The 21032-nt window shown below is 45.4% G+C and overlaps 1 protein-coding gene across 15 annotated transcripts in view; it reads right to left on the reverse strand.

The window, feature by feature from the left end:
• Window positions 1-21032, reverse strand: part of APBB2 (amyloid beta precursor protein binding family B member 2) — a 427787-nt gene that overhangs the window by 37361 nt on the left and 369394 nt on the right. The window contains exon 1 of one of the 15 annotated variants that reach the window (XM_030921843.1): window positions 9023-9194. The exons of the other annotated variants lie outside the window; for them this stretch is intronic. The gene's annotated coding sequence lies outside the window, so the exon portion shown is untranslated. Of the gene's footprint in view, window positions 1-9022; window positions 9195-21032 lie in introns of those variants that run through there. 15 annotated transcript variants of the gene reach the window in all.

The following is a 21032-nucleotide window of genomic DNA, read 5'->3' on the forward strand; positions in this document are numbered from 1 at the left end:
ATTTTTTATTTTTTGCATAAATGAGGCTTCACTATGTTGCAAAGGCTGGTCTCAAACTTTTGGGCTCAAGCAATCCACCCACCTCAGTTTCTCAAAGTGTTGGGATTACAGGCATGAGCCACTATGCCCAGGCCTGAATTTTGTTAACTTCCATCTAGATACAAGTATTTCTGGTATAATGTAAACTCAATAACATCTAAAGAAAAGCAGACACCAACCCTAGGAAGGCTGATTACCACTAACCAAGTAACAGTAGTGGCTCCTGACTATGATGGCTTCTGTCTCACCAGGCTCCGTTCGTGGTGTGCACTGTCACCAAGCCACACAACAACCCTGCAGGGGGATGCATCACGGCTCTCATTTTACAGATGAGGAATCGAAGGGTCAGACAGTTTAAGTTGACTTGCTCCAAAGCCCACAGCTAGCAGGTGGTGGATCTGCAAACAGAATGCAGGCCTGCTGGCTGGGCTCTTCTCTGCCGTGTAGCTCTGGGGCACCTAGCACCTGAGCCTGGCTCCCTCCCAATGAATTGGCTTTGCTCAGGACCCTCCCCTCACTGGAAGGAAGTAGCCTCTGCTCTGCCTTTCTCTCTCTGTCCCTACTGGACTTTTGGTTCCATCACTGCTGGACCTGGTGACGGTAATTAAGTGCTGTGTTTGGTTTAAATTACCTTCCTATCATCCTCTGCTCAGTTGCCACTTATTCCATGACTCCCCTGCTTACAATTTCCCCCACAAACTCCCTGCCTCCAGCCACACTGGGACCATTTTGCTCTGAAACATACAAGCCTGCCCCTGCCTGACAGCCTCTGGGCTTGCTGTTCCGCTGCTTGGTCTGCTTTTCCCCCAGGTCCTCCCCTCATCATCCTGATCATCACTGCCTCCAAAAGAACCCTGAGGCTCCCCCAGTCATTGTCAACACTCACAGCCATCTGAAACTACGCTGTGTCCCTCTCTCCACCAAAAAAGTAAAGCTCATGGAGCAAGAACCTTTCTGCCTGTTCACTTACCACTGTCAAGCACATAGCAGGCAATCAATCAATATTTTTGAATATGTGAATAACTAAGTAGGGGAAACAGAGAACTCCCTTCTTCCTGATCATGTTGGTAAGAAGCTAAGGGAATGATGCCACAAACAGTAGGGAGGCGGCTGGATTCCTTTTTCTCCTGCTATTGCTCATTGCAGACAGCACTTTTAAAATAAATGACTTTGGTTCACATCCTGTTTTCATGTCAGCTGAAACAATGTTAATAAAACATGTATTTCATCTGAACAGGCAGGAGGCAAGCTCTGAGAAGATTATTAATCTCTCATGACTCTATTTAAAAGCAAAGCGAATCTATACTCTGATCATCTCCAGCAGAAACAACAACGATGTTGCCAGAGCTCCTAACTAGATTCCTTCTTTGGAACATTTGTCTCAATGAGAAATAGCTCCTCTGCTCCTGAAGAAGTCAATATATCAATTTCCCTTGTATATTGATTTCTATCAAGATTTATCCCCAGATAATTTTCTTTATATTTGTGCTCTAAGAGAAATAAACCTCTGCTTATCATTTCAGGAAAAGACCCAAGACAACACATTCCCATACATGCTGAGGCAGTGATGGACTGAAAAGCTGCCCTTTGGGGCGCCCACAAAGTATTCCTCCCGCCCCTCAGAGGTACTAGAGTATAATGGCGGGAGTTAACTTCTTGATATAGCTTGAAAGAATATGTACCCTTCCTGTTTACTAAAGTTACTTTTTTTTCTTGAGACACAGCCTCGCTCGCACTGCCGCCCAGGCTGGAGTGCAGTGGCACCATCTCAACTCACTGCAACCTCTGCCTCCCAGGATCAAGCAATTCTCCTGCCTCAGCCTCCCGAGTAGCTGCGATGTCTTGGCGCCACCACACCCAGCTAAGTTTTGTATTTTTAGTAGAGACGGGGTTTCGCCATGTTGCCCAGCCTGGTCTCAAGCTCCTCACCTCAGATGATTTGCCTGCCTCAGCCTCCCAGAGTGCTGGGATTACAGGCATGCACCACCGTGCCCTGCTATTCAGATTACTTTTTATAGGCAGTTTGTCTCTTTGTTTCCGCATCTTTTTTTTCCTTTTTCATTGAATATGATGAAGAATCTTTAAAAAACAAAAACCACAATGCCACTGCTGTAACATCCTGCTTTGTTTTTGTTAAGACACGGAGTCTTAGATGTTGTCCTGGCTGGACACAAACTCCAAGTGATTTGCCCACCTCAGGCTCCAGAGTAGCTGGACTACAGGTGGGTACCACTATGCCCAGCTTTGTAATACCCTATTATTATTATTTGAGTTTGGCTTCCTGTTATTGTCCATATTTGACAACTAAAATAAGTATGTCATATTAAAAAAGAAAGAGGCTCAAAGCCCCTGACCTTCTGCAGGAAGTCTCTTTGGGGGCTAATTTTCAACACAACACACAGCTGGGCAAAGATGACTGAACCTTGTTACTTTCAAGTGACGAAATCCCTATTTGAATTGTCATTAAGGGTTCTATGTAGGTCCTTCAGATCAGAGATCAGCAAATTATGATCCCCCCAAATCTCCCACTGTTTTGTGAATGAAGAGTATTGGACCACAGCCACACTCATTCACGTATGCAGAGGCTACAGCTCCTTTTGTGCCACAATTGCAGAGCTGAGTAGTTGCAACAGAGACCGCATGGCTCCAAAAACCTCAAATATTTAGTATGTGGCCAGTGCCTGGGAGTTCGAGACCAGTATGGACAACATAGCGAGACCTCATCTCTACAAAAATTAAAAAAAAAAAATAGCCAGGTGTGGTGGTGCCTGCCTGTGAGTCTCAGCTACTCAGGAGGCTGAGGCAGGAGGACTGCTTGAGTCCAGGAGGTCAAGGCTGTAGTGAGCTGTGATCACACCACTTGCACTCCAGCCTGGGTGACCGAGTGAGACCTTGTCTCAAGAAAAAAAAAAAAAAAAAAAAATCTGGCATTTTACAGAAAAAATTTGCCAACCCCTGCTCTAGAGGACAATCTGTTTCCAGGGTGCAACATACGATATGGACAGCACTGGCTAAATACTTCGTGGAGCCCAGTGCAAAATGAAAATGCAAGCCTCCCTGTCAAAAAAACAATGAACATTTTCAAAATGTTAACAGCAAAGTGTAAACCAATCGAGGGACCCTGTGACTGGCTGAGATGGTAGAATAATTCTTGTTACAGGTGACAAACTCCAGGGCTGGCTAGAAACTCTTCCACCAAGATGCAGGAGTAAGAGCACTGGATGCAGGAGTAAGAGCGTTTACAACTTGCAAATGCTTTAGAACCAAACAATCTTTTGCTCAACTGAAATCTTACACGGATGCCCAACATGTGAAGCAGCAGCCACGCGGATGTCTGCCCCAGCCATTTTATTTCGAAAAGGTTACTAGCAGGCGATAGCTCTTACAGTGTTTTAAGGCGGAGGGCGAACAAAAACAAAACACACCAGAATCCTCGAAAACAGCATTTTCAGGTAAACTGGCAAACAGATGCATGCTCTGATATGACAGAATCAGGCCAACTTGGTCCCGTTGTCAACTGTGCCCTCGGCTGCTGCTTGTCCTCTATCATAATTATTTCAACTGCTATAATTTATTCATCCCCAGACAAGCTTACATGTTATAAGGTACCCAGTCCAGGCTTCTAGATTGAAATGGCTGCCAGCTCCAGTCACTCCTGCCCTTTCCCATCTGCTCATAATACTGACTGCAGAAGGAATATTTTCTATGCATATATATATATATATTGCAAAACCAAACCAAAGTTACTTCAAAACTCAAGTTCTCTGACAAACACGTCATAAGCTTTCAATTCAAGTTCACAATTCTGCAGCTGGAAGAAGGGGGCAGAGAATCCTATTAGAAACTCAGTATTTAGTTCTACTTTACAACTATAAGGAAATGGCTTCTCTAGCTCTCAAAATGCTCAGTGAATTTCCTGCGAAGTTACTAAGAAAGTTACTTTCTTTTAATTGAAATACATATGGAACAAATTTTATATTTATGAGAGAATATCAACTGTCGGAACTACAGAGGATGCTGCATGTGAAGAAACTTCAAATGTAAATATGGGGCCGGGCGCAGTGGCTCATGCCTGTAATCCCAACACTGAGGCGGGTGGATCACTTGAGGTCAAGAGTTCAAAACCAGCCTGGCCAACATAGTGAAACCCCGTCTCTACTAAAAATACAAAAAATTAGTGGGGTGTGGTCGTGCGTGCCTGTAATCCCACCTATTTGGGAGGCTGAGGCAGGGGAATCGCTTGAACCTGGGAGGCGGGGATTGTGGTAAGCCGAGATCGCGCCACTGCACTCCAGCCTGGGTGACAGAGCAAAACTCTGTCTCAAAAAAAAAAAAAAAAAAAAAAGTAATTATGAATGGATTCTTATAAATTGGGAACAAAGGTAGAATAATTCCGTATAAATTAAGGCTTAAACCTGTCTCCTCTTCTTAGTCTGATTCTTTATTTTCACGCCAGAACAAAGAAAAATGCTCAAAGGTCTCATAACTAGTTGAGAAGGACAGAAAGGGTATTGAAGGGTGAAAACATCTTGGAAAAATGGCCAGATACACAAGACTGCACTGGATGGACACGTCTGCTCATCTACACTGGAGAACCAAAGAAAAGTCAGTCTTCTTTTTTTTTTTTTTTCTGAGACAGAGTGTGTTTCTCTGTCGCCTAGGCTGGAGGGCAGTGGTGCGATCTCAGCTCACTGCAACCTCCACCTCCCAGGTTCAAGAGATTCTCATGCCTCAGCTTCCCTAGTAGCTGGAATTACAGGCATGCACCATCATGCCCGGGTAATTTTTGTATTGTCAGTAGAGACAAGGTTTTGCCACGTTGCCCAGGCTGGTCTTAAACTCCCAGCCTCAAGTGATCCTTTGGGGACACTCGGACTCCTAAAGTGCTGGTATTGCAGGCATGAGCCACCATGTCTGGCCCAAATCAAGGTCTTGACACAACATAAATGTAAACAGAGTTGTTCCACGGCTTAATAACTTTGTCCTCGAACAGTCATTACTTCTATTAGCATGTATTTTCTACAGACATAAACAACGCATCAAAGAAATCAGGTGTGGTCCTAGATCACACCCCTTCCTGCGTCTTGTACAGTCAACTTGGCAAGTTCAACCTCCACGTTTCTCCCATCTGCCTGCTTCTCTTCATGCCCTCTGCCACGTCACTGATCTCTCCCGGACCAGGGCTGGCCAACTGGTCCCTCAGTTTCCACTCCTGTTCCCAATATCCATTCCCTGAGATCTTTTTGTTGGAAATAAACTAGATTATGGCATTCCCCCGGTTAACCCGCTTCACAGGCACCTCATGGCAAAACTTTAACCACTGCCCAGAAGCCCTAATGGATCCTGTCCCCATCCACCTCTTCCAGCACAAACCACTGGCTTCCTCTTCATCCTTGTGCATGTTGAGTGCTCCACCTACTCAGTGCTTTCCTTTTTTTTTTTTTTACGATGGAGTTTCGCTAGTTGCCCAGGCTGGAGTGCAATGGCATGATCTCGGCTCACTGCAACCTCCGCCTCCTGGGTTCAAGTAATTCTCCTGCCTCAGCCTCCCGAGTAGCTGGGATTACAGGCATGCACCACCATGTCTGGCTAATTTTTTTGGCATTTTTGGTACAGACGGGGTTCACCATGTTAGTCAGGATGGTTTTGAACTCCTAACCTCAGGTGATCCACCTGCCTCGACCTCCCAAAGTGCTGGGATTACAGGCATGAGCCACCACGCCCAGCCATTCCTCAGTGCTTTCTATTCACTCCCCATGTGGCTGGCTTCTCAGCCTTTGAGCCCAGCTCAAATGTCACCTCCTAGGATGGGCTGCCTCCTGATGGCCCCTTTCCCCTCTGAGCTACTCTGCTGCATCATGTTGTTGATGGTCTTCAAGGCACTCGGCATAACCTATATCATCTTGCTTCCTGAGATGCTTTTCCAGCTTATCTCCTGCCTCTTCGAACAGGGACCTTGTCTGTCTCAGTTCTTCATGCTGCCTCACAAGGCGCCTGACACACGGATGCTCCTTATCTGCCGAACAGCATATTAACCATTAGACTGTAAACATTAAGCACATGGATGGTCAAAATTAAACCCTAAAAGTAGACAATGAAGTATTTTAATCTACATTCATTCATCTGCCCATTCAACAACTGGGTTATTTATGGAGGGCATCCTATACTAGGTACTATGTTAGGGCCCAAGGAATTCAAAAGTCTAAGAACTTCTCAAATATGTCATATTCTGTGTTCAACATAGGCCCTTTAAAAAGACAAGTTACACTACTACTTAGTATGTTTTTCTGTGATCCTAGAGATTTGTGGAAAAATCTGAAAACCTAGATAAGAGGTTATGTGCCATCAGTTTACTCCCCAAAACCCACAAAATGTATATGGAGAGTAAACAGGGACACAGTTAAGTCATCTCTTAACACTCGGGAGACTGGCCAGACATAAAGCTTTGCTCAGCCAGTGGTACAGAATGAAATTCATTTTCCTAGGCCTGGCGTGGTGGCTCATGCCTGTAATCCCAGTACTTTGGGAGGCCAAGATGGACGGATAATCTAATGCCAGGAGCTCGAGACCAGCCTGGCCAACATGGCGAAACCCTGTCTCTACTAAAAATACAAAAAAATTAGCCAGGCGTAGTGGCGGGCACCTGTAATCCCAGCTACTTGGGAGGCTGAGGCAGGAGAATCGCTTGAACCTGGGAGGCAGAGGTTGCAGTAAGCCAAGATTATGCCACTGCACTCCAGCCTGGGTGATAAAAGTGAAACTCCGTCTGCAAAAAAAGAAATTCATCTCCTAGAGGGGTTGTCAAGAGGAAAGCTGTAGAGGTGAGACAAGGAGGCTGCATGACTGATAGTTTTTGTAACAAACTGGAATTACTCCATTCAAATCAATAATGCCAATGTTCGAACTCTTTAGAATTCAGCTCTGCTCCTCCTTGCAGCTGCAGGCTCCTCTGAGAGGTATCCATGGATCAAAGTAAGCAAGTTCAAGATGACCGACTTTAGTGCCCAGTGGCCCACTGGTCTGATTAATACTTCCACCCTTGGAGTGCAGATGACCTGAGGCCCCTTGTTGTTTGCACCTACTGCCATGCGCTCAGCTGACCTCCAGGGCAGCAGCAGTATCTTCTTATCTCACCTCGGTGTCATCCACACTGCTTCCCAGGGATGCTCCAGTGCAGAGGACCTGCAACGGGCCCCACACCAGCATAGTGCGAGCTCCAAGAAAGGAAGAAGCCACCTGTTGTATTTATTATACCACTTAATATTATACCAGCACCAATGCCCAGCACATGGCAGGTGTCCAATAAATACCTATTAAATAGATTATCCCCACTGCAGAAAAACTGGAACTAAAAATCGTGGCAGCTGTTACAAAAGTGGGTTTCTCACATCTGCAAAATGAGAAGGATAAAATCAGGCCAAGATTACAGGCTCACGCCTGTGATCCCAGCACTGTTGGAGAACCGAGGCAGGTGGATCACCTGAGGTCAGCAGTTCGAGACCAGCCTGGCCAACATGGTGAAATCCCGTCTCTACTAAAAAAACAGAAATTAGCCGGGTGTGGTGGTGTGCACTTGTAGTCCCAGCTACTCAGGAGGCTGAGGGAGGAGAATCAACTGAACCCGGGAGGTGGAGGTTGCAGTGAGATGAGATCGTGCCACTGCACTACAGCCTGGGCGACAGAGAGGGACTCTGTCTCAAAAAAAAAAAAAAAAAAAAAAAAAGAAGAAGAAAAAAGAAAAAAAGAAAAAGAAAAAGGAAACAAAAAGGAAAAGGAAAGTAGGGTTCTTACAGAGCTACACACCATGACACCTTCTTTGATGATACTGGCTGATGCTTTACGGAAAGTCTTTCCCCTCTTAAGCATTTAATTCACACTCTCTTTTACTTATAACTTTTACAAAATTACAGACCACATTTACAAACATGTACTTCGGGCTGTTTTCCTCACAACACATTCTGCTTCTAACCTCTTAGGAAAGGCCTCAGGACACTTAATAATTCCTTTCTGAAAGCAACTAACTAAAAGGCAGCAGCAAGGATCTGAACTTTAGAGAGAATCTTACAAACTACTCTTGTGTCAGAGCTTGGCTGGAGGAGGGGCCAACTGCTCAATGGCCTAAGAAAACCTAAAAGAGAACAGCATGAGGAAAGCAGGCAGAACCCCCATTCACGATACAAGTCAAAGCCAGGCTGCAGCTGCAGAGTTATAAAAAGAAAGAAAAAGACTAATGGGATTGCCTCCTCCTCCCGCCTTCTCCCACCCAAGGCAGTAATGAAGATTCACAGCTACACATTAATTAGGGAATCCACAGACGCGCCTGGTTACAATATTGGTATAGGGAAACAGATAATAGAAAAGGCACAGATTCCCCCACAACCTAATAGAGTGTTGTAAGCAATATTTAAATCATCACGCCTCTCTTTTCAAAAACACTACTTCTTTCTCAATGCCAAGAGCTGGCTGCGTTTCTACATTTGGGAAATTTGAGATATTTTCTCGCATGGAAGTCACACCAATATTCTAAATCATTTGGAAATGCAGTTTTTCTACACGAAAGGATATTTCTTTCAATCCAAATATTGGATTACCAAAATTTGGATTTCTTTCAGTCCTAATGTAGACAGGAAGACAGAAATGTGGCCTTACCACGGGGCATGTAAGGCGAAGGCAGTCACTGCCTCAATCACAGAACGCTGTCCACGGCAGAAATGCCCCGTGCAGACCCCATCAATGAATAGCCCACCCCAAACAGTCTCGGTGCACTGGCGAATTGGGGGTCCAAGGATGCCTCCCCCCATTTTATACATGCCTCACTCCTCCTTCCCACCGGCGGGGCCCCCTCTTCAGCCCTTCCAACCGCCCAGGACCAGGCATCTCGCTAAGCGCTGACTCTGGGAAGGGAGGGCGCAGCCTTTGTCCCGCGGGTCTCCCGCGCCCACCTCGCCGTCCCTGCCTCGACCCCCGTTCCCTGTGAACGCACCTGCAAACAAAGGCGCGCCTTTCCTTCACCAACTTCCTCACCCTTGTCTCCCGGTCCTTCTGAGGTCAGGCGGGGATGCCGCCCCAAGTGCTACGACGAGCCTCAGGGTACCGGCACCAGCCAGCGGATGCCGTCGCTCAAGCTGCAGCGCGCACTGCCCAGGGCTCAAGTTGATGCGAGCGGCGCCCGCGCCTCCCCACCCCGCCCGCGCTGCCCGCCCGCCGCTGCCGCCCATTGGCTGCTGGGGAGGCGCGTGGCCCCGCTCCGCCTGGCCGCACTCCAGCTGAGTGCTCCCGCGAGGTGCTCCCGCCAGATGCTCCCACCTGCTAAAGGCCTGGTTCAGGGCCGGCAAAGAGGATCCGCCACCCCACATAGCTCCCTTCCTGGAACGAACGTTTCCCTTTTTGGACTCTCAGGACTTAGAAAGTTCATTCAAAGCCACTGAACCTCTTTAGAAAAAGTTGATGCTCTAGGCCTGCTGGGTTTCTGTTTTCTTTTATTTTCTTTTTGAGACAGGGTCTCGCTCTTTCGCCCAGGCTGGAGTGCAGTGACTCGATCTCGGCTCACTGCAACCTCCGCTTCCTGGGTTCAAGTGATTCTCCTGCCTCAGCCTCCCTAGCAGCTGGGATTACAGGCACCCGCCACCATGCCTGCCTAATTTTTTCTATTTTTATTTAGTAGAGACGGGGTTTCACCGTGTTGGCCAGACTGGTCTCAAACTCCTGGTCTCAAGTTAGCCGCCCGCCTTGGCCTCCCAAAACGCTGGGATTACAGGGGTGAGCCACTGCACTAGGCTAGGTTTCTATGATCCTGATTGTGGGGAGATGGGGGGTGGGGAGGGTTGGTTGGCGAAAGGAGGTATTATTGCAGCCCACAGTCAAAAAGCCTTTGGGCAGAAAGACAGAAACCAAACTGTAGTTTGATAAATCTGAAGAATCAGATTTCAAGACGCAGCAAATCCTGAACGGAGCTGGCAAGTGTTTCCAGATTACCTGTCAATTTACACAAAGCACTTAGCAGTTCACCCCTACACCCTTTTGACAACCTCTTTTAAGACACCTTTTGTTTATAGCTGACTTGAAGCCGAGATCCCACAGGCACCCCCCTCCCCCCATATACATGGAAGCAGAAAATGTCCAACCGGCTAAGTGACAGCACTTTAAGAGTCCTGGCTGGCCACTAGTCAATATATAAGTTGGAAAAGAAAATCCAAGGTCTCTTACTGACTGTATTCTGTAAGCACTAAAAGTACTTCCTCGTTCTAATTGTTTCTGGGCAAGCATAAGTTATTTGGCCAATTAACAAAGTGAAATAGGGAGGCTGAGGCAGGAGAATCGCTCGAACCTGGGAGGCAGAGGTTGCAGTGAGCTGAGATCGTGCCACTGCACTCCAGCCTCAGTGACAGAGTAGACTCCGTCTCAAAAAAAAAAAAAAAAAAAAAGAGCGAAATAGGCAGAGCATATTTGCCACGTTTTTGGGTATATTCAAAGCCTCATACACTCCTTTTACAAAGAAAGGAACAGAAAATAGGAAATACACATGGAAAATCAAGGGAGTATGTAAGTAGTAGGTCTTGTTTGGGTCTGGTAAAACACACCACAGGTGTACAGAAAACTTTAATGTTCATGTTTAAACGAGGATCAGGAGTCTTCTCATTTGTTCAACATTTACTAAGCTCCTCCTAAGTGCCAGGTTCTGTGCAGAAAATTTTATATTAGGCTTTTCCAGTTAACAGTTTTTTTAGGGAGAGCACGATTTAACTCATGCTGTTTCTGAATCTATGATCAGTAACACTTCAATTATTCGTTAGAGTTATTGACAGTAAACTGCTCTGGCAACCACAATTGTTTGGAACACAGCCCAAACTGCAAGTGAGGCTAGAAGGTTTGAGACCTGGGGTTCAGCAGCCAGAACAGAGAGCAGCAAGCTCAGAGATAAGAAACAAGTTAACAGGATTGTACTTGTCACCCCTTCAAAGGCTGCCTCTCCTTCCTTACACATCATTCCAGTGAATTTTGGTTGTCTGATTCTCTGTCTACAGGAGGGCAGAAGCAACAACTAGATGGGTCTGCCAGATGTCCACAGGGTGCGGCAAGTGTGACAGCTGAGGGTCTGCTGGCAGGAAGTCATGTGTGACAAGTCCTGCCAATTCTGCCTCCTCCTGCTTTCTCCAACTTGCCCCCTTCTCTCAACTCCATGCTGCCACCCTAGTTGCAGCCATCATCTCTCATCAGGAGGGCTGCTGTCATTTTTTTTTTTTGAGACAGAGTCTCACTAGTGCAGTGGCCGCTATCTTGGCTCACTGCAACCTCCTCCTCTTGGGTTCAAGTGATTCTCGTGCTTCAGAGAGGGGGTTTTGCCATGTTGGCCAGGCTGGTCTTGAACTCCTGACCTCAAGTAATCTACTCACCTCAGCCTCCCAAAGTGCTGGGATTTCAGACGTGAGCCACCGCACATGGCCTGCAGTAGTGTTTTAACAGTCTCCCTGCCTCCACTGATCTCTAACAAGCTATTCTCACAGGAGCCACCCGTGTATCCCTTCAAAAACAAAAATCACAAATATGAGTATCCATGCTCAAACCTTAAAACCACACAGTGGCTTCCCATTGCACTGAAGACAAAGTCTCCATCACTTTCAGGGTCTCACAGGATGGTCGCCTGGGATCAGGTCCCTGCTTCTATCTCCAGTGCGGCAACCACATTCCCTCTTCTTGGTCTCTGCTCCAGTCCCCTTTTCTTCTTCCAGTTCCTGGACCGTGCCCAGCTACTTTCCACCTCAGAGCCTTTGCACTGACTGTGACCCTCCTAGAATGCTTTCCCCTGCACTGCTCACCTGATGAATCCCTCTCATCTTTTAGGAATCTCAGCCCAAAAGTGGATTCCTTTGGAAGATGCTCCTGACAGGCAGTGTCCTCCCTGACAGCATCCCAGCCTTTTCCTTCATACCCCTGCTGCAGCTAGGTATTAAATATGTGGAAAATCGTCCATTTATTATTCATCTCCTTCACTTTACAGTGAGCTTCATAAACTTACAGAGTCTGGTTTTGTTTCCGTACAGTGAAGAATTTAACCTTGGCTGAAGACAGCCTCTGCCCTCAGCTTCTGGCAGGTAAACTCGAACACCTTGGAATGTTGTGCCTGACCGGAGTGTTTGTTTGCCTAGGGGCCTTGGGTCACACTAGAGGGTCTAACAGGGTGATCTGGGGTGGGCGCTTGGCCCATGCAGTATCAGCTCCACCTCTGGAGGAGCTCCAGACTAAGATTAGCCCTGGACCAGTTGTCTGTGCCTCCGGGGTGGAGCCTCAGTAAAAATCCTGGACACCAAGGCTTGGATGAACTTCTCTGGTTGACAATACTCTGTGCTACTGTCACACGGCAATGCCAGGGGAGTTATGCTGCCCAGGACATTGCGGGGAGAGGACAACTGAAGGCTCAGAACTTCCCTGGACTCTGTCCTATGTGCGTCTTCCTTGGGCTGATTTTAATCAGAATCCTTTCCCTGTGACAAACCACAACCACGAGCATAATTCCAGCATTCAGTGAGCTCTGTGAGTCCTTCCAGCACATTATCAAACCTGAGGCTGGTCTTGGTGACTGTTCTCTGACTTGGCAGTTTCCCGTTGTATTTTCAGCAGTAAGCACATTTCCTGACATACAGTAAGTGCTTAATACATCCACTATTGATTAAATTAAATGAGTTACTATTTTTTGAGAGATCTTTTTAAATGACCAGGTAATCAGCATATAATACTTTAATGATTTAAATAACAAATTTCCATTTTGCAAATGCCTATTTACCAGTTAAGCTCCAGATCAAACAAATGCCATCTTTCCCATGAGGCCTTTCCCTACTTCCTGAGGGCTCGTCATCCTTGCCTTTGTGTTCTCTGGCCCACTGCTTTGCTTTCGAAGCATTAAGTAGTAATAAAATGTATTTCTGACCAGCTGGGCAATATAGCGAGACCCACATCTCTACAAAAAATTTTAAACATTAGGCCAGGTGGCTCACACCTGTAATCACAGCATTTTGGGAGGCCAAAGTGGACGGATCACTTGAGGCCAGGAGTTCGAGACCAGTCTGGCAAACATGGTGGAACCCTGTCTCTACTAAAAATACAAAAATTAGCTGGGCATGGTGGCATGTGCCTGTAATCCCAGTTGCTCAGGAGGCTGAGGCAGGAGAATTACTTGAACCTGGGAGGCAGAGGTTGCAGTGAGCAGAGATCACACCACTGCAATCCGGCCTGGGTGACAGAAAGAGACTTTGTCTCAAAAAAAAAAAAAATTTTTTTTTTTAAACATTAGCCAGGTGTGGTGGCTTGCACCTGTTGTCCTAGCTGCCTGGGAGGCTGAGGCAGAAGGATTGCTAGGAGTTTGAGGCTGCAGAGAGCTATGATCTTGCCACTGTACTCCAGCCTGTATTACAGAGCGAGATACTATCTCTAAAATAAATGAATGAATAAATAAAAATAAAATATCTGTTTTTGTGAAGGATATCTATGTTAGATAAACTCTGAATCCCTACTAAATGGGCATGGGGCTTGCACAGATCAGGCACACAAACAGTGTTTACGGAATAAAGGCAGTTTTTTAAAAACAGGTCTGGTTCATAGAAAGATATGTTCAATTATGTGTGAAATTCTGGTACATACTACAGCTCATTCCCTGATAAACATGGTAGCTGTTACTGTAGTAACTATTATGAAGATGTTCTATTGTTTTCTATTTTTTCTTTCTAAAAATAAAAATCTTCATCAGAATTATGATACACTTTAAAAAGCTAGATATGCTTTAAATAAAAATATGGAAACTGATCACCCAACTTTTAAAAGGCATCTGACTTCCTAATTAGAATGAAATATCACAGTTTATTTAGAAAATACAGAAAGAAAAAAAATCCAACAAACCTAACCACTCATCTTTCTCTCATAGAAACCTAATTGAAAATTCAACCAGCATACCAATAATCTATGATGTCTCCAAGTAGCATAGAAAAATCAATTTTACTTCCTTCAGACCTGCATTTAAACTGGATAATAACTGATATAACGTGCAACAGCCATAATCCAATTTCAATTTGTTTGATTAGATAAGTACAAACATTAAACAAGAAAGTCACAGGATTGTCATGACACTGTTCATGCTGTTAACTCATTATAGAACAAAGCACTGTCATTTGCTCCTAGAGAACATGCTACTAAAATCTACAGACATGAATTTGAACTATCTTCAAGTAACATCCACAAAGATCCTTATATTGCCTCAGCCAAAGATAAAAGCAGCTCTGAACTTGGAAGCTGCTTCAAAATCTCCTGATTTGAGGATAAGGGAATCCCTGAAGGATTCCTTAAATATTTGAGACTATTTTTTTTTTTTTTTTTTGAGGCGGAGTCTCGCTCTGTCGCCCGGACTGGAGTGCAGTGGCCAGATCTCAGCTCACTGCAAGCTCCGCCTCCCGAGTTTACGCCATTCTCCTGCCTCAGCCTCCCGAGTAGCTGGGACTACAGGCGCCCGCCACTTCGCCCGGCTAGTTTTTGTATTTTTTAGTAGAGACGGGGTTTCACCGTGTTAGCCAGGATGGTCTCGATCTCCTGACCTCGTGATCCGCCCGTCTCGGCCTCCCAAAGTGCTGGGATTACAGGCTTGAGCCACCGCGCCCGGCCATTTGAGACTATTTTAACATCCATTTGTATGACACTTGCATAATCAGAGAATATCAAAGCAGCACCCAAGTTAGTGGTCTCAAACTATAACGTGCATCCTAACACTTAAAATAACAGTGCCACCGTTTTGGCCGGGCGCCGTGGCTCACGCCTGTAATCCCAGAACTTTGGGAGGCCGAGCCGGGTGGATCACGAGGTCAGGAGTCCAAGACTAGCCTGGTTAAGATGGTGAAACCCCGTCTCTACTAAAACTACAAAAATTAGCCAGGCACAGTGGCAGGCACCTGCAATCCCAGCTACTCAGGAGGCTGAGGCAGGAGAATCGCTTGAACCCAGGTGGCAGAAGTTGCAGTGAGCCGAGATCGCACCACTGCACTCCAGCCTGGACAACAGAGTGAGACTCCATCTCAAAAAAAAAAAAAAAAAAAAAAAAAAAGACAACGCCACAGTCTCACCTAGAGGGTGTGACTCAGTAGGTCTCAGACTCCCCGCTTTTTTCACATAAGTACTGTCCCTTCTGACCGAAATGATTTGGAGACAGGTGTTTGGTGGGCTGTACATTGAGGATTCAAAGCTGTTTCTAGAGAAGGGGACTGGTACTTTGTGTCAGTGGAGAAAGTCAGATGACAGATAAAGACACTGGAGAATGGCGTGCTGCAGCTCTTCCTGTGTCCCGCTCTGCACTCTGAGCTCCTTGAAGGCAGCAACCATACTTTACTTGTTTCTGTATCTTCTGTGCCCAGTTCAGCACTGAGCACTTAATAAATGAAGTGCATTCGGGGCAAAGTGGCATGCATCTATACTCACACCTATGTGGACAGCAGAAGCATTCACCACGGGTACATTTCTGACGGTAACATCACAACAAGGTTATCAACAGAGCAGGCGGGATGTTTTGGCATAACATCACAACAAGGTTATCAACAGAGCAGGCGGGATGTTTTGGCATAACATCACAACAAGGTTATCAACAGAGCAGGCGGGATGTTTTGGCAGGACCTTGAGGTAGATCAATGCCTTTCAAACTTCAGTGTGCAAATGTATTGTCTGAGGACTTGTTAAATGCAGGTTCTGATTCAGTGGGTCTGGGTAAGGCCCTGTCATCCTAAAAACTACACCCCAGGTGATGCCCAAGTTCTTATTCAGAGGCTCCACTTTGAATAGCAAGAATCCAGACGTGAATCATCCAAACCATGATCACAGGGACAAATGAGCAGCAAAAAAGATCTTCAAAGAGCTTGGACAGTGAAAGCCAGGGAGGCCAGGTGCAGTGGCTCACACCTGTAATCCCAGCACTTTGGGAGTCTGAGGTGGACAGATCATTTGAGGTCAGGAGTTCGAGGCCAGCCTGGCCAACAGGATGAAACCCCGTTTCTATGAAAAATGCAAAGATTAGCTGGGCATGGTGGTGCACGCCAGTAATCCCAGCTACTCGGAAGGCTGAGGCATGAGAATTCACTTGAACCTGAGAGGCAGAGGTTGCAGTGAGCCAAGATCACACCACTGTACTCCAGCCTGGGTGACAGAGGGAGACTCTGTCTCAAAAAAAAAAAAAAAGAAAAAAGAAAAAAGAAAAAAAAAGGCCAGGCATAGTGGCTCATGCCTGTTTATCCCAGCACTTTGGGAGGCCAAGGCGGGTGGATTACGAGGTCAGGAGATCGAGACCATCCCAGCTAACACAGTGAAACCCCACCTCTACTAAAAATACAAAAAATTAGCTGGGCAGTGGTGGTGGGCACCTGTAGTCCCAGCTACTTGGGAGGCTGAGGCAGGAGAATGACACGAACCCAGGAGGCAGAGCTTGCAGTGAGCCGAGATTGGACCACTGCACTCCAGCCTGGGTGACAGAGCAAGACTCCATCTCAAAAAAAAAAAAAAAAAAAAAAAAAAAAAAGAAAGAAAGAAAGAAAAAAAAGAAAAGAAAGTCAGGGAGTTCTGGACTAACGGTAATATTCCCAACTTATTTTAAAGCACTCTGTAGGCCAGGTGCAGTGGCTCACGCCTGTAATCCCAGCACTTTAGGAGGCTGAGGCAGGCGGATCAGGAGGTCAAGAGACGGAGACCATCCTGGCCAACATAACAAAATCCCATCTCTATTAAAAATACAAAAATTAGCTGGGCGTGGTGGCACTGAGTAATCTCAGCTACTTAGGAGGCTGAGGCAGGAGAACTGCTTGAACCCGGAAGGCAGAGGTTGGAGTGAGCTGAGATTGCGCCACTGCACTCCAGCCTGGTGACAGAGTGAGACTCCATCTCAATAAAAAGAAAGAAAGAAAAAAAAAAGCACTGTGTGTTGCTCCTGGAGGAATCTGTAACGTGTATTTGTAAAAGAAAGCCCCCACTGCCCCACAAGACTTATCAGTCACAGCAGAAGCTCAGCTTGCACTCACATAAGGATGTACCCTTTATCTAAAAGACCTCCAGGGTTGCCACAGTATCTCTTTAACTCAACTCTAACAAAAATTTTGAAAAAAAGGAAAAGAAATTCACCTGCTCAATGGCCTGGAGTCTTCCTGTTCTGCCCTGTAAAATGCAAAGGCTATTTATAATAAATGTGTATAACAAGAATCTTGGTTAAGTAGAAGAGATTCCCAAGCCCTAGACAGGCAGCATAGCTCATTCTCTTCATGTAATATTCAGCAGAAAAAAACCTCTCACTACTCCAAAGACTGTGGGCCATTCCCTGGCCTTTGCTGTACTATAAAGAGATTTGACTTATCTTCCCACCACCCACCACCCATCACCCACCACATCTCTTCTTCCTAACTGCCGCAGGGGGTAGCAAGGGTGAGCATAAATTGTTATCCTCCGTGCTTCAAAATCCTAAGGGAACCAGCATAACATTCAATTCTTTTTTTTTTTTTTTTTTTTTTTTTTGAGACAGGGTCTCACTCTGTCACCCAGGCTGGAGTGCAATAATGAAATCTTGGATCACTGCAACCTCTGCCTCCCGGGTTCAAGCAATGCTCCCACCTCAGCCTCCCGAGTAGCTGGGATTACAGGCATGTGCCACCATGTCTAGCTAATTTTTGTATTTTTAATAGGGATGGGTTTCACCATGTTGGTCAGGCTGGTCTCCAACTCCTGACCTCAAGTGATCCGTCCACTTTGGTCTCCCAAAGCGCTGGGATTACAGGTGTGAGCCACCATGTTCGGTCCTTTCAATTCTTAAAATGTTCAACCATCTCCCCACTCAACTCCCTGGCTTGCTCTCCCCGGAAGGCGGAATTGCAAGGAAGGACCGGGATACTGCACATATAGGGACACAGAGTCACGGAGGGCCAAGGACAAAGCTGGCTGTCTGGCAAGTTCCATGATTATAATTCGAGAAAATCATGTTTGTGTTTCTGCATCAGAAACTCAAGCTGAAACTGATACTAAACCCATGGCTGGGAAGGTGGGGTTAGGAGAGTAAGACAGTAGGGGCTAGGGAGTGAAGCCAAGAGAAGTTCTTTAAAAATAAATAATAATTTTTCCTCACTGCCAGCCCACCAATGATCTGATTTCTGTCCCTGCAGTTTAGCCTTTTCCAGAATGTCATATAAAGGGGGTCCTGTAATACCTAGCTTTCTGAACCTTGCTTCCTTCACTTAGCATAATTGTTGAGTGTATCAACAGTTCATTCCTTTTTATTGCTGAGAATTCTTTTGCATGGATGCACAAGAGTTTGTGTATCGTTCTACTAGTTGACAGGTATTTTACTGTTTCCAGTTTTGGCAACTATGAATAAAGCCAATAATAAGAAAACAAACAACACAGTTTTTAAAATGGGCAATAACATTTGAACAGATACGTCACCAAAGACAAATGTTTTTCACAAGCACATGAAACATGCTCAACATCGGTTTGGAAAATGCAGATTAAAACCACAGTGAGTTACCACTTCACACATTTTAGAATGCTAAAATCACCACCACCACCACCCTCAAACAAACAAACCAAAAAATCCTGGCAATGCCAACTGCTGGTGAGGATGCGGAGCAACCGGAACTTTCTTACTTTGCTGTTGGGAATGCAAAATGGCATAGCTCCTCACAAAGTGGGCTGGCAGTTTCTCATAAACTTAAGCGTGCTGTCACCCTACAACCCAGTGATCCCACTCTTACGTATTTACCCAAGACGAGTGAACACTTCTATTCACACAAAAACCTGTATGTGAATGATTATAGCGGCTTTATTCATGGTTCATGATTAACTTCCCTTTTAAGATGGATGGGCAACTGTCTCTTGATGGGTTTATCTCAGTTTTCCATGTTGACAGACCTGGACACCATCAGTTGTCTTAAACATTCATTAGGAGATTACAAAATAGAACCGCTTTACTTTCTTGGTGGTCACAAAACTCCATGCTCAGGAGCTTACTGTCGAGGCTAAATCCCAGAGGACGGTTTAAGCAGGAGCTTACCCGATGATCACTACTTCCAGTGCCAAGAAGCATAAAAACAAACAAGCTGCTATTTTCACCCTCAACTGTTCTGAATCTTGCCTCCCTCCTCCTCCTCAGTTTGCTTTTCCTATCCCACCTATGTGCCCTCATCCCCTAAAGAGATATCAGCTACATTTAGAAGGCCACAGAAACAGAGGCTGATATAATTTTGATCCTTCAGTGTTGAGTTTAAATAAAAACATCATATATGGTTGCTGTTATTTGTTTTATCTTCACATTCAATTGGAAGTTCCTAATTTGAAGGGGTAGTGTCCTTTTATTATTTCATTTTATTTTTGAGACAGAGTCTTGCTCTGTCACCCAGGATGGAGTGTAGTGGTGCGATCTCCACTCACTGAAACCTCCGCCTCCATGGTTCAAGCGATTCACCTGTCTCAGCCTCCCAAGTAGCTGGGATTATGGGTGTGTGCCACCACGCCTGGCTAATTTTTTGTATTTTTAGTAGAGATGGGGTTTCACTGTGTTGGTCAGGCTGGTCTCGAACTCCTGACCTCAACTGATCTGCCTGCCTCAGCCTCCCAAAGTGCTGGGATTACAGGCATGAGCCACCACGCCCAGCCAACAGTGTCCTTTTAGATCAGTTTTAGTGTATCACCATTCTGTACCTGTTTTGATAAATAAAAGCTTTATTGGAACACAGCCATGCACATTCATTTATATCTTGTCTGTGGGTGCTCCTGCCTAACATGGCAGAGACAGCATGACCTAAAAAGCCTATTTACTGTCTGGTCTTTTGCAGAAAAAGTCTACTGACTTCTTCTCTAGCAGAATGGCCTTTTAGTCATTCTATTAATATAAACGATGAGTATACTATTTGTTAGCTTTGTATAGCTACTAACATCTGAGCAGCATTTTCTATCTTCAGAGCGTTTGTCATATCTACCATGTCACTATAGCACCCCATTAGCCCTATTAAATTAGCTATTATTATTACCAACCCCCTTTTTGTAAACAAAATAGGCTCAGCGGGAATGAGTGAACTCAATTTATAAGAGGTGAAGCCAAAATCTGTACCTGTCTCATTCTCCACATCGTCTGCTCTTGTCACAAATAAATTGATACATCACACACAGCAAACTGATCATTTAGCAGGTGAGTGAAGATCAACTTGAATTTTCATCTGCCTAAATGCTCCATTGAGCTCACTCAATTAAAGTTCCACACAAAGTTCACACATGGGGCTCCTGTTCTCTGAGATGAAGTCCCCATGTACCCTCATGCCTGGGACTTAGGGACTGCTTAGCCTACAAAAAACTTCTCTTGTGTACAGTCTGTATTCCTTTCATATATATTAGTTAATTATATTGATCAATTACCAGGGAGCTGATCTAGGTTTTGTAGGACCTAAAGTTTAGACAATTTCTGGGGCCTTTTTTTTTTTTTTTTTTTAAAGAATACAAAAATATCTTCCTTTTGCAAAACTATTTTACAAAAACCATGTGATCTAACTGCTAGCCCTCCTCCTAGGGTCTTGAAAGGGGCTCTATATTTTCAGCCTTCTGAGTAGTTAGGTCTACAGGTACACCGTGCCTGGCTATTTTTTTTTTTTTAGAGATGGGGTCTTGCTATGCTGCCCAGGCTGGTCTCAAAATCCTGGCCTCAAGCAATCCTCCCACGTCACTCTTCCAAAGTGCTGGCATTACAGGGTGAGCCACCACACCCAGCTGATTTTTAAAGTATGGTCCACAGATAGAATTAGTGTCACTTGGGAACTCAGTAGAAATGCAAATTCTCAGGCTCCACCCTACACCTACTGAATTAATCAGAACCACTGAGGCTGGGGCAGAGCCAGCTTTGTTTGAAAAAGACCCACAGTGGATTCTGACATGCACTTGAATTTGAGCATCACTGCTTTACTGGACCACAGATTCTGCTTTCTTCACTCATGTACAAAATTTTT

The sequence above is a fragment of the Rhinopithecus roxellana genome, chromosome 2 (assembly GCF_007565055.1).
Source record: "Rhinopithecus roxellana isolate Shanxi Qingling chromosome 2, ASM756505v1, whole genome shotgun sequence".
Classification (NCBI taxonomy): Eukaryota; Metazoa; Chordata; class Mammalia; order Primates; family Cercopithecidae; genus Rhinopithecus; species Rhinopithecus roxellana.